The following is a 12,387-nucleotide window of genomic DNA, read 5'->3' on the forward strand; positions in this document are numbered from 1 at the left end:
CTCTCAATTTCTCTCGACAGGCAGCATTCCCTACACTACCTATTAAGGCCTTAACAGGAACATACTGTCTGTGTACTCTCGTTGTTGCAGGCCTATGGACGCAATGGCAGATGAGGACAAAGAAGCAATCATTCTCAGTAAAGAGGTGGTGTTGGGAAAGATAACAGCCGAAAGGTAGATGGGTCTCCTAGCCGTGATGGAGTGCATCCCAGGGGACGTTAACAGATGGCAGTGGGTAAATAGCAAATGCACTCGTGATAATTCACTAAAATTTGCTGGACTCTGGGACAGATCTGACAGATTGGCAAGCTACAAATGTGATGCGAATATTTTAAAATGGACCTGTTAGCATAACTTCTTTGGTGGGGAAAATGCCCGATCTCTTAAGGAAGAAATAGTGAGCTATGTGGATAGAAATTATCTCATTGAGCAGACACAGCATCGATTCATGAAAGGTAGACTTCACTAAGATGAGTGGTAGAGCAATGTGTGCCGAGGCCACTGTAAGTCTGCACAGGGATACAGATAGGCTATGTGAGTGGGTAAGGATCTGGCAGATGAAGGACAAGATTGGGAAACGTGAAGTCATCCATTTTGGTCAGACTAACAGCAAACTGATGATGAAATGGTGAAAACTTGCAGCATGCTGCTGTGCAGAGGGAGCTGGGTGTCCTTATGCACGAATCACAGCAAGTTGGTTTTCAGGTACAGCAGGTAATTAAGACAGTGAAGGGAATATTGTCCTTCATTGCTAGAGGGATGGTTATGCTGCAGCTGTACAGGGTGCTGGGGAGGCTACACCTGGAGTACTGTGTACAGGTTTGGTCCCCTTACATTAGCAAAGATGTACTGACACAGGAGGGAGTGTAGAGGAGGGTCACTAGTTTCAGTCAGGATTTCAGAGGGTTGGCGTATGCAGAGAGATTGAGGAAACTGGTAGTATGCTCATTGGAATTTCGAAATATGGGAGGTTGGATGGGAAAAAAAATAAAATTATGAACGGAGTAGATAAGATAGAAGCAGGGAGGTGATTTCCGCTAGGGGTCGCTTAAACTAGGGAGCAGAGCATCAAAATAAGGGGGTATCAGATTTAGGACTGAGTTCAGGATGGACTTCTTCAGCTAAATCTGTGAATCTGTGGAATTTGCTGCTGAGTGCAGCAGTTTAGGTTATCGACTTGACTATCGTTAGGTCAAAAGGTAGATTTGTGAACAGGAAAGGAATTAAGGGTTATGGTGAGAGAACAGGAAAGTGGAGCAGAGGCCATGAAAAGATCAGCCCTGATCTTATTAAATGGAAGAGCAGGCTTGAGGGGCCATGTAGCCTACTCCTGCTCCTCTTTATGTTCTTATGTTCCCACTTTCCAGCCTGGGAATAGCAAAGGAATACCTTGTACTGTCTTGTACTGTCAAAATTCGCCTTTGTCCAATTTAGAACACCATTTAGATCTGGTCTATTATTTTCTGTAACTATTTTAAAACTAGTAGAATTATCAAAGAACCCTGACAGCGTGGAAGTAGGCCATTCAGCTCATCACAACCACACGGACCCTCAGAGACTCCTACCTTACCACTGCATTCCCCATGGCTAATCCACCTAGCGTGCACATCCCTGAACAATATGGGCAATTCAGCCTGGAATATCCACACAACCTGCATATCTTTAGATAATGGGAGGAAACCAGAGCAAATAGACGAAACCCACGCAGATAGTAACAACAAGGTGATGATCCCTTTCTTATTTCCCAGTTCCACCAAAATAACTTCACTGGACGTACTCCCAGGAATATCCTCCCTCAGCACAACTGTAATGCTACCTCTAAACAAAAAGGCCACTCCGCCTCCTCTCATGTCCCCCTTTCTATCCTTCCTCTTGCATCGATACCCTGGAACATTACACTGCCAGTCCTACCCATCTCTGAGCAACGTTTCTGTAATACTCATGATATCCCAGTGCCACATTCAAAACCATACCCTGAGCCCATCTGCCTTCCCTGTCAGGCCTCTTGCATTGAAGTAAATGCAGTGTAACTTGTCAGTTCCACCTGGTTCTGTGCCTTGCCCTTGCCTGTCTTGACTGTCTGACTTCTGAACTGTACCAGCCTCAGACTTACCTCTTTTCTCACTATCTCTTTGGGTTTACCCTCACTGGATTAATGCCACCTGAGTAGCACGAGCAAATCTCCCTGCCTGGATATTAGACACTTTCTAATTCAGGTACAATCCATCCTTCTTATGCAGGTCAACTCTACTCCAGAGGAGCTTACGATGATCAAAAGATGTGAATCCTTCTGCCCTACACCAGCTCCATAGCCAATCATTCATCTCCTCCATCCTGCTATTCCTACTCTCACTAGCATGTAGCACCAGAAGTAATGCAGATATTATGGTCGAGGACCTACTTTTTTATATTCCAGGCTAATTTGCTATATTCTCTCATCAGGACTTCATCTCTTCCCCTTCCTATGTCATTGGTACCAATGTACAATGACCTCTCACTGGTCATTCTTCCCTTTGAGAATATTCTGCTACCTGTCCTAAACATCCTTGATCCTGGCACCAGGGAGGTACCACCCCATTCTGATGTCTGTCAGCTACAGAAAGGGCAGTCTGTGCCCAACTACAGAGTCCCTTATCATCCTTGAGCGTTTGGAATCTGATATACCTCTCATTATAGTCGAGCCAGTCTCAGTAGCAGTAACTTGGCTGTCAGTGCAAAATTCCCCTGAGAGTCTATGACCACCTACATTATCCATAATAGTATACTTGTTTCAGATGGGGATAGCCACAGGAGACTCCTTCTCTACCTACCTCCCTCTCCTACCTTTCCGAGAGGTAACCCATCTACCTGACTGTATCGGCAGTTTTTCGGCCTGAAACTGCCACCTATCACACATCCTGACTTTTGTAAATTCTTCATTACCATTAAGCACCGCTCCATCTGATCCATGTGATCCAAGAGGATTTGCATCACTTCCTGTAGGCTATCCTCAGGATCATTCAAACTCCCCCTACTCTCCTCCAGGAAGTGCACATCACTGTACGAATGGCCATCTCTGCACCTTAATCTGTAGACCCAGAAAAAGGCAGAGTCTTACAGCTTTACAAAAGACTACTCTCGAATACATTAGTACCTGTATTTTACATTTAAAACATTCAACCAAAAGATCATAACAGAGGCACTTAAACTAGTAAACACTCACCCTACTGAATGTTGCAGATTTGAAAAAGTAAAACAGAGTAAGATTTACCTTTGAAGAGACTGAAACCCACTGAGCTGATCCCCGGCTGTGAGTCACAGACATACAGCATGGAAACAGACCCTTCAGTCAAACTCGTCCATACCGACCAGTTTTCCGAACCTAATCTCGTCCCATTTGCCAGCACTTGGTCAATATCCCTCTAAACCCTTCCTATTCATATACTCATCCAGATGCCGAATAAATGTTGCAATTGTACCAGCCTTCACAACTCCCTCTGGCAGCTCATTCCATAAACACAACACCGTCGCATGAAAAAGTTGCCCCTTAGGTCCCTTTTATATCTTTTCCCTCACGCTAAATCTATACCCTCCAGTTCTAGACTCCCCCACTCCAGTGAAAATCCCTTGTCTATCTATCTGATCCATGCTCATGATTTTATAAACCTCTGAGATCACTCCTCAGCCTCTGACGCTCCAGGGAAAACAGCCCCAGCCTGTACAGCCTATCCCTATATCTCAAATTCTCCAACCCTAGCAACATCCTTATAAATCTTTTGTGAACCTTTCAAGTTACACAACATCTTTGTGATAGGTGGAGAACAGAATTGCGCACAATATTGCAAGAGTGGCCAAACCAATGTCCTGAACAGCCGCAACATGACCTCCCAACTCTCTTAGTCAATACTCTGACTAATCAACGAAATCATACCAAACACCTTCACTATCCTATCTACTTGCGCCTTTACTTTCAAGGAGCTATGAACCTGCACAACAAGGTCTCTTTGTTCAGCAACACTCCCCAGGACCTGACCATGATGTGTATCAGTCCTACTAAGCTTTGCTTTTCCAAAATGCAGCACCTCGCACTGATCTGAATTGAACTCCATCTGCCACTCCTCAGCCCATTTGCCTATTTGATCAAAATCCCATTGAAATCTGAGGTAACCTTCTTCACTGTCCTCTACACCTCCAAGTTTGGTGCCATCTACAAACTTACTATCTATACCTCCCGTGTTCACATCTAATTCATTTATATAAATGATGAGAAGTAGTGGACCCAGCACGATCCTTGTGGCACTCCACTAGTCACAGGCCTCCAGTCTGAAAAATAATCATCCATCACCACCACCCTCTGTCTTCTGCCTTTGAGCCAGTTCTATATCCAAATGGCTACTTCCGTGAGATCTAACCTTGATAACCAGTCTCCCATGGGGAACCTTGTCGAACACCTTACTGAAGTCCATATAGATCGCATCTACTACTCTTCTCTCATCAATCCTCTTTGTTACTTCTTAAAAACCAGATCGAGTATGTGACACATGATTTCCCATGCAGAAAGTTATGCTGACTATCCCTAATCAGTCTGTGCTTTTCCAAATACACGCAAATCCTGTCGCTCAGGGCTCCCTCCAACACCTAGTCTAGCACAGCATCTGTAGTTCCTGGGCTTGTCCAAACTGCCTTCGTTAAATAGTAGCGCCGTATTAACCAACCCGCAGTCTTCTGGCACCTCAGCTGTGACTATCAATAATACAAAAATCTCAGCAAGAGGCCCAGAAATCACTTCCCTCGCTTCCCACAGAATTTTAGGGTACAACTGATCAAAGCCTGGGGATTGATCCATCCTTTATGCGTTTCCAGACATCCCGTACTCTGTAGTATGGACATTTTTCAAGATGTCACCATTTATTTCCCCACATTCTACATCTCCCGTGTCCTTCTCCACAGTAAATACTGATGCAAAATATTGCATCTTGATAAAACAAACGAGGGCAGGACTTACACTAATTAAAAGTAAGGCTTTGAGTAGTGATATGGAACAAAGAGACTGAGAGGTACAGGTCTTCTTAGTCTGTGTCACATGTAGACAGGGTGCTTAAGAAGGTGGTTAGCACACTTATCTCCATTGCTCAGACCTCTGAGTACCAGAGTTGGGAATTTAGGTTGAGGCTGTACAGGATGCTGGGGAGGCCTCTTCTAGAATACTGTGTCCAGTTCTGGTTGTGCTGTGATAGGAAGGATATTATTAAATTGGAGCGGATTCGGAAGAGACTAACCGGGATGTTGCCATGAATGGAGGGATTGTGTCACAAGGAGAAGCTGGATAGGCTGGGATGCTTTTTCACTACAGCGTAGGAGGTTGAGGGATGACCTTAAAGGATTATAAAACCATGAAGCGTGTAGATAAGGGGGAGGGGGGGATTCAAGACCTGGGTGCATACAATTTGAAAATAGAGGAGAAAGGTTTAAAAAATAAATTGGTGATTTATTTTTACCTTTACATGTGTGAAGTGAACTCCCAGAAAAAGAGGCAGCTGTGAATACAATTACAATGTTTAAAAGACATTTAGACAAGTCCATAAATAGGAAATATTTGGATGAATGTGGACCAAGCGGAGGCAGGTGCGATTAGATTAGTTGGGAATTATGGTCAACACGGACTGGTTTAACCACAGGGTCTGTCTCTGTTCTGTATCATTTTAGGACTCAAACTCTCGCTATCTCTGAATTCCTCCATGCTCACAACTCCCCAGATCACTGTCACCTCATCCAGACTAAACTCTTCCTTATCTCTAGAAATCCTCTCTCGCCTCAGAACCATCACTATCTGTGGTATCACAAGCATCTCTGTAACATCCTCCAATTGCCTCCCATCTCATCACCCACCCTCACGATCTCTAATCTTGACAACCCCCACAAATCTGTCCTTCTCCACAGTAAACACTGATGCCCCTTGTTTAGTATCCCCCCCCCAACAACTCCATCTCCTGTGTCTTCACACAGAGGCTGCCTTGCTGATCTTTGAGGTGGCCTATTCTCTCTCTAGTGACCCATTTGCTCTTAATGTATTTGTAAAAACCCTTTCCCTATTCGCCAAAGCGGTCTCCTGTCCCCTTTTTGCCTTCCTGATTTTCCCCTCTTTCCCCTCTGTCCTTAAACTGATGCCCTCTAGTCTGTGATTGCCAAACCCTGGGAAAAAAGACTGAGTACATTCATTCGGTCCATGCCTGTCATGATCTTATACACTTCTGTCAGATCCCCCTCAACCTCATACAGGCTAAAGTAAAATATCCCAGCTTGTCCAAACTCTCCCTATAACTCAGACTATTGAGACAGTAACATCCTTGTATATGTCTTCAGCCGTCTTTCCAATTTAATAACACACTTCCTATAGCAAATTGAAAGGAAAACTGAACATTACGCTACCAGTATGGCCTCACCAGCATTCTATTAACTGTAACGTAATTCCCTGATTTCGATACTCAGTGATATGCACTGCTGAAGGCCAGTGTGTCAAAAGCTTTCGTCATTGTCCTGTCTACCTGTGAATCAACTTTCAGAGAACCATGCACCTGTAACATCTCTGTAACATTCTTGCCTCTATACTCGAAGGATGTTTGTGATTTTTGGATTGGAATAAATGCAAAATATTACATCTTGGTAAAACAAACGAAGGCTGGACTTAGACTGATTAAAAGTTGGGCCTCGGATAGTGATATGGAACAAAGAGACCGAGGGGTTCAGATCTTTGAACTATGTGTCACATGCAGACAGGGTGGTTCAGAAGGGGTTTAGCACATTTGCCTTCATTGCTCAGATCTTTGAATATAGGCGTTGGGACATTATGTTGAGGTTGTACAGGATGTTGGGGAGGCCTCTTCTGGAATACTGTGCCCAGTTCTGCTTGTGCTGTTATAGGAAGGATATTATTAAATCGGAGCAGGTTCAGAAGAGATTTACCAGGATGGTGATGGGAACGGAGGGATTGAATTATAAGCAGAGTCTGGATAGGTTGGGTCCTTTTTCACTGGAGCACAGGAGGCTGAGGGGTGAACTTATTAGAGGTTTATAAAATCCTGAAGAGTTTTGGTAATGTGAACAGCAGGTGCCCTTTCCAGGAGGGGTTGCGATTCAAGATTGGGGACATCCTTTTCTCAAATTAAAAAGTAAGGCTTTAAAAAGAAGTTCCGATGTTATTTTTTGTTTTTGCACAAGAGTGGTTCACATGTGGAATAAACTTGCAGAGGACGTGGTAGATGTGAATGCAATTACAATTTCAGGGTGGCACAGTGGCTCAACGGTTAGCACTGCTACCTCTCAACACCAGGGACACAGGCTCAATTCCTGTATTGGGTGACTGTCCATGTGGAGTTTGCATATTCTTCCCCATGACAGTGTGGGTTCCTCCAGGTGCTGCCGTTTCCTCCCACAATCCACAGATGTACAGGGGAGGTGACCTGACCGTGCTCAATTGCCCATAGTGTTCAGGAATGATTGGGTTGAGTGAATTAGTCGGGGTAAATGTAGAGCAAAAGGGTAGGGGAATGGGATTCTAATAGGAAAAAAACATTTGGACCCGTATATCAACAGGGAATGCTAGGATGGACTTGGACCAAGTGGAGGCAGGTGCGATTAGTTCAGTTCGAATTTATGGTCGACACGGATTGGTTGGACCACATGTTCTGTGTCGATGCTGTGTAACTTTATGACTCATTACCTCTGTAAATTCCTCTATGTTTGGAACTCTCCCTATCAGTGCCATCTCATCCAGCCTTACAAATATTCCTCATCTCTATAATTCCACTCCAGCCTCAAAATTCAAAAACCTCTATCACAAATATCTCTATCTCTGTAACATCCTCCATCCTCACAATCCTTTCCAACTTGCATCTCCTCCAGCTTCATTATCCTCCCCCTGTCTAATCCCCTCCAGTCTCTCAAAGCTCTGCTATATGTGCCTTTCTTTATTTCCAGCTTTCAGGATGCCCAATGTTTATTTCTCACTTGATGATTGCCCTTTACAATTCCTGCGCTGAGCTTCTGAATTTCCTCTTAAATCTCTGCGTCTCACTTTCCTCCCAAGAAAATCGACCAATCATGTGTCATCTATTCTAGTATCACCGTTTCTGACCTGATGTCCAATGGAGCCTGTCATATTCCTATAATAAACATCTCAGCGGTCTACAGAACAGAAAAACGCTCTGGTGGTCCATCGAATCTGAGAGAAAGAAAACTACGACTGAAAACTACCACCATACTATTATCCTCCTCTATTTTCCAGTACATGTGGAAAAGTGTCATCTATCATGGCATAGCAAGTGCACACTAAATACATCTCAAATGATTTCGGGATTTGTGTCTCCCACCCTCACAGACAGTGAGGTTTAGTGCAAGTGTTGCTCGATGATGACATCACCCACAGGAACACAGAGCAGCTGGGTCTGTGCAAACCAGAGGTCGCCCACACATTGGGAAGGATGGCAGGGTCCCTGAGAGGGGGCACAGGAGAGTTACCAGGATGGTTCAAGGAATGGGGGATTTTAGTTGCAGGGACATGGGTGTTGTTAATACATATCAAGAATATCCATCTACAGTAGATGGACTCTTGTTCTCAACCTCTCCCCTTGCCTGGGCTGTGGTAACCTTCAGGTTAAACCACCACCAGACATCTCTCCCTAATGAGAGAGCAGCCCTATGGTCTGGTAGGACAATGCTGACTTTACCTTTTACACAGTGATGCCACTGTGCATCGGAGGTGGAGAGAGGGAATGCTGAAGGTGGTGGATGGGACACCACTCAGGCACAGTGCTTTGTCCTGGAGGATGTTCGCTTTCTTTAATACTGTTGAGGGCTGCACTGATGAAGGCAAGTGGAGAATGTTCCAACATGATCCTGATGTGTACCTTATAGAGAGCAAACAGACACTGGGGAATCAGGGGTTTGGGGAAACTGAGGTGTTCTCGTTGTAGCAAAGGAAATTGAGGGGAGCTGAGAGACAAGTGCTTACAAAACATATACAACAGGATGTTAAACCTTGCACTCATCAACTCATCATAAAAGGATTACTGGACACATATTTAAGATTTTGGGGAGATCTATTGACAGGACGGTTTGATTCAAAGGAGAATTTTTATGCAGAAAATGGAATTGAGCTGGAACAAAATACTCACACACAGTGCAAATATCCAGGTCCTGAGGTCCTGATGAATGGAGTAATTCAATCAGAGTTTGGCATTACAGTTACTGAGATTGCCATCTGAATATCCACCTGTAGTATCCTGTAATACAAATTTATAAAATCTGTCACTGTCAGTTCAGGTTAGAAACTCACACCATCCCCTCCTCCTGGTCCAGGATGACTGTACATATTACCCCTAGTGGAGGTCAGTAGTCAGTTCAGGGGGAAATCTGTGTGGGTTTCTATGATTTTCCAACTTGGGACTTCATGTGACTGAACAGGGCAGATCTTTGACACATGGGACAGAATGTTCCAAGAGTCAGTGAGATTTGGAGAGCAGGATTTCCTTCCTTTTCTTTCCTTCCGTTCTGCCGCTGTGCCTCATCAATAAGACATGGGGGGGGGGGGGGGGGTGAAAGGCTCATGCAGCTCGATGGGCAAGTTGTCTCCATTCTGACCAAAGGGCAGCAAGATCCTCCCAGTCATTCCAAAGAGTCTCTCTGAAAAGACAGCAACTCAGCATGCTTCCCACTGCCTGGTGCTCCCTGGAAAGGTTTAGAAGAATGAGGGGGGAGTCTCCTAGAAAATGTAGAACAGTAAAATTCCAAAAGGATTATAAACAGTTTACAGAGATGGATTCGGAGAAGTGGACAAGTTGGTAAATGGAGCATAACTTGGGATAATGTGAAGTTGTTCATTTTGGAGGAGGTAATAAAAGAACAGAGGACTATTTAAATGGTGGAAACTGTAGAAAGCTGCAACACAAAAGGGACCCAGGGGGTAACTGTGCAGGAAACACAGAAAGCTAGCACACAGTTACAACAGGTCATCAGGAAGGGGAATGGAATATTATTCCTGATTTCAGGGGATTTGCAGTATAAGAGTTTGGAGTATATACCTGAGAGCCACTTTATATATGCGAGTGAGACCACATATGGAGTAATGAGAGAAATTTTGGTCCCTTTATTTAAGGAAATACATCACTTCATCGGAAGCATTCAGAGAAGATTTACTGGGATGATCCCTGGTTTGCAGGGACTATCTTTTAAGAAAAGGCTGAAGAAGTTGGGACTGGACTCATTGGATTTGGGGGAGAATGAGAGGCGATCTTATTGAAACATAGGCTTATTAAGGGGTATGTCAGGGTAAATACTGAGAGGATGTGTCCCATCATGAGGGAACCTAGAACCAGATTCTGGGTCAGTTGCAGAATCAAGGGTTCTGTTTTAGATTTGTCAACTTTAATGCAACACAGACATGGGTAAGGGGTTTCAGTAGCAATGGAGCTGGGGTGAGGTGGAGAAAAGCAACATTTTAGAGATTGGAGTTCCAGGTGTTTGCAATTGTGTAGATGTCTGATCAGAAGGTTACCTTGGGGTCAGAACATGAGAGCAATATTGTTAAGTTCTGCCTCAGGCATTTCCCAGTGAGAGGGAGGGGCTGAGCAGTAAGGGAAGGGAATTTGTAATAGCAACTGAAGGCAATGGGTTTAACCATTGCAGTGTTTCAGTGGAGGAAATTGCAGCCAATCGAGTGGTAAGCAGTTTGATGAATGAGTAACAGAGGAGCAATGGAGAGGGATGATAGGGAGAGAGAGCTGGGCATCGTCAGTGTACATGGGAAACCGATACGATGTCACCTCCTGGCAGTATGTAGGTGAGATACAGGAGGGGACAAAGATAGATCCTGGATGGACACCACATATGAGGAATTCAGAAAGGAAAGGGAGTATGGAGATGGAGCAGGATTTTCCAACAACCTTGAGGTCAAGTATTAGTTCTTAGCAGAATTGGAGAGAAGGACATAACCAGAAAAGACAGACAGGACAACGAACAATATTTGTGAATTGGGGAGGGGGAGTGATGAGGAGGGGCCCGACTCCAAAACTGCTATTTCTACATCAGTGACATCACCCAACTCCACCCTAGTCTCAGCTCATTTACTGAAATACTCGTCCATCCTTGTGTTATCTCCAGACTACGTTATCCAAACACAGTCCTGGCCAGCCTCCCACATTCAACTTACATATAATCTCAAGAGTATCGAAAACCCTCCTGCCCGAGTGCTCACTTGTACCAAAACTTGTTGATTCATCAAAAGGCTCCTTCCAAGCAACAATTTAAAATTCTCACCCTTGATGTAATTCCTGGCTGTGAACATCCCTGTCTCCCTGAACCACACAACCTGAGAGACCTCGACAACTCATTTTCTTTCAGACTCCCAAAGATGCATTTATGTATTGCTTCACCAGTCTGGCTGTTTCGACACGGTCAAGGGAACAAAGTCTGGAATTCGCACCCTGACCCTCTCAGACTTGCTTTCCTCCTTTAATCTATTCCTGAAAACCTGCTTATTTGGCAATACTTTTGATCACCTGACCTAATATCCCCATCTGTGGCCTTATGTCAGAAATTCTCAATTTCTGTGAAATTATAAAAATGATAAAAATACAAACCGTTGTTGATTTGCACACACATTGTCAACTCTTCACTGTCACTGAGTGAATAATCTGTAACATCTCTTACCCAAGTCACCACACCAACTGCAGCTGTACAAGGAAGTCAAACATCACCCTCTCCACAGGCAATGGGGCTTTGGCATTAATCACTGGTGTCTGTGGAGAGAGAAACACATAGTTGATATTTCAGGGAGTGCTAAATGCATTACAGGAAGTGAGAATGTTGCAGAATTTGATGGTCAGAAATGGAAGGAAAATGCACTCTTTTGTTGAAAAAAAGATTTATTCACTGGCAAAGATACTGTGGAAAATTTAGTCCGTTGAGAGAGCAGCACATTGTCAGGGGTTGGGCAGCAGAGGAAAATTAACTTACAAAAGGTCTGTGAAAGTAACAGTAAAACACTAAACAAGCCAAACAGCCTGTGCCCAAAGACTTTAACTCCCTTCCCGCTCCACCAAAGATATGCAGGTCCTGGGCCACCTCCACCGCCAAATCCCAGGCATCTGATGCCTGGATGAAGAACGCCTCATCATCTGTGTTCAGATCCTCCAATCACATGGGATCAATGTGGAATTCACCAGTTTCCTCATTTCCACTCCACCCACCTTATCCCAGATCCAGCCTTCCAACTCGGCACTGCCCTTTTGACCTGTCCTACGTTTCCAACTTCCTTCCCACCAATCGGCTGCTGCCTGACCTGCTGTGCTTTTCTAGCATCACACTCTTTGACATTGAAAACATCCTGACTCTGACACTGTGTAAATCCTG

At 44.4% G+C, this 12,387-nt stretch overlaps 1 long non-coding RNA gene across 5 annotated transcripts in view; it reads right to left on the reverse strand.

Annotated features, from left to right (window-relative positions):
- LOC140456942 (uncharacterized) overlaps positions 1 to 12,387 on the reverse strand; it is a 32,547-nt gene that overhangs the window by 12,438 nt on the left and 7,722 nt on the right. For 2 of the 5 annotated variants that reach the window (XR_011953246.1, XR_011953242.1), the window contains exons 3-4: positions 11,686 to 11,774; positions 9,153 to 9,260 (exon numbers count right to left, since the gene is read on the reverse strand). This is a non-coding gene — a long non-coding RNA (uncharacterized lncRNA). Of the gene's footprint in view, positions 1 to 2,922; positions 3,068 to 5,477; positions 5,517 to 8,705; positions 8,886 to 9,152; positions 9,261 to 11,685; positions 11,775 to 12,387 lie in introns of all 5 variants that reach the window. The other 3 variants (XR_011953244.1, XR_011953245.1, XR_011953243.1) reach the window with 3 other exon arrangements.

The sequence above is a fragment of the Chiloscyllium punctatum genome, chromosome 31 (assembly GCF_047496795.1).
Source record: "Chiloscyllium punctatum isolate Juve2018m chromosome 31, sChiPun1.3, whole genome shotgun sequence".
In the NCBI taxonomy this organism is placed as follows: domain Eukaryota; kingdom Metazoa; phylum Chordata; class Chondrichthyes; order Orectolobiformes; family Hemiscylliidae; genus Chiloscyllium; species Chiloscyllium punctatum.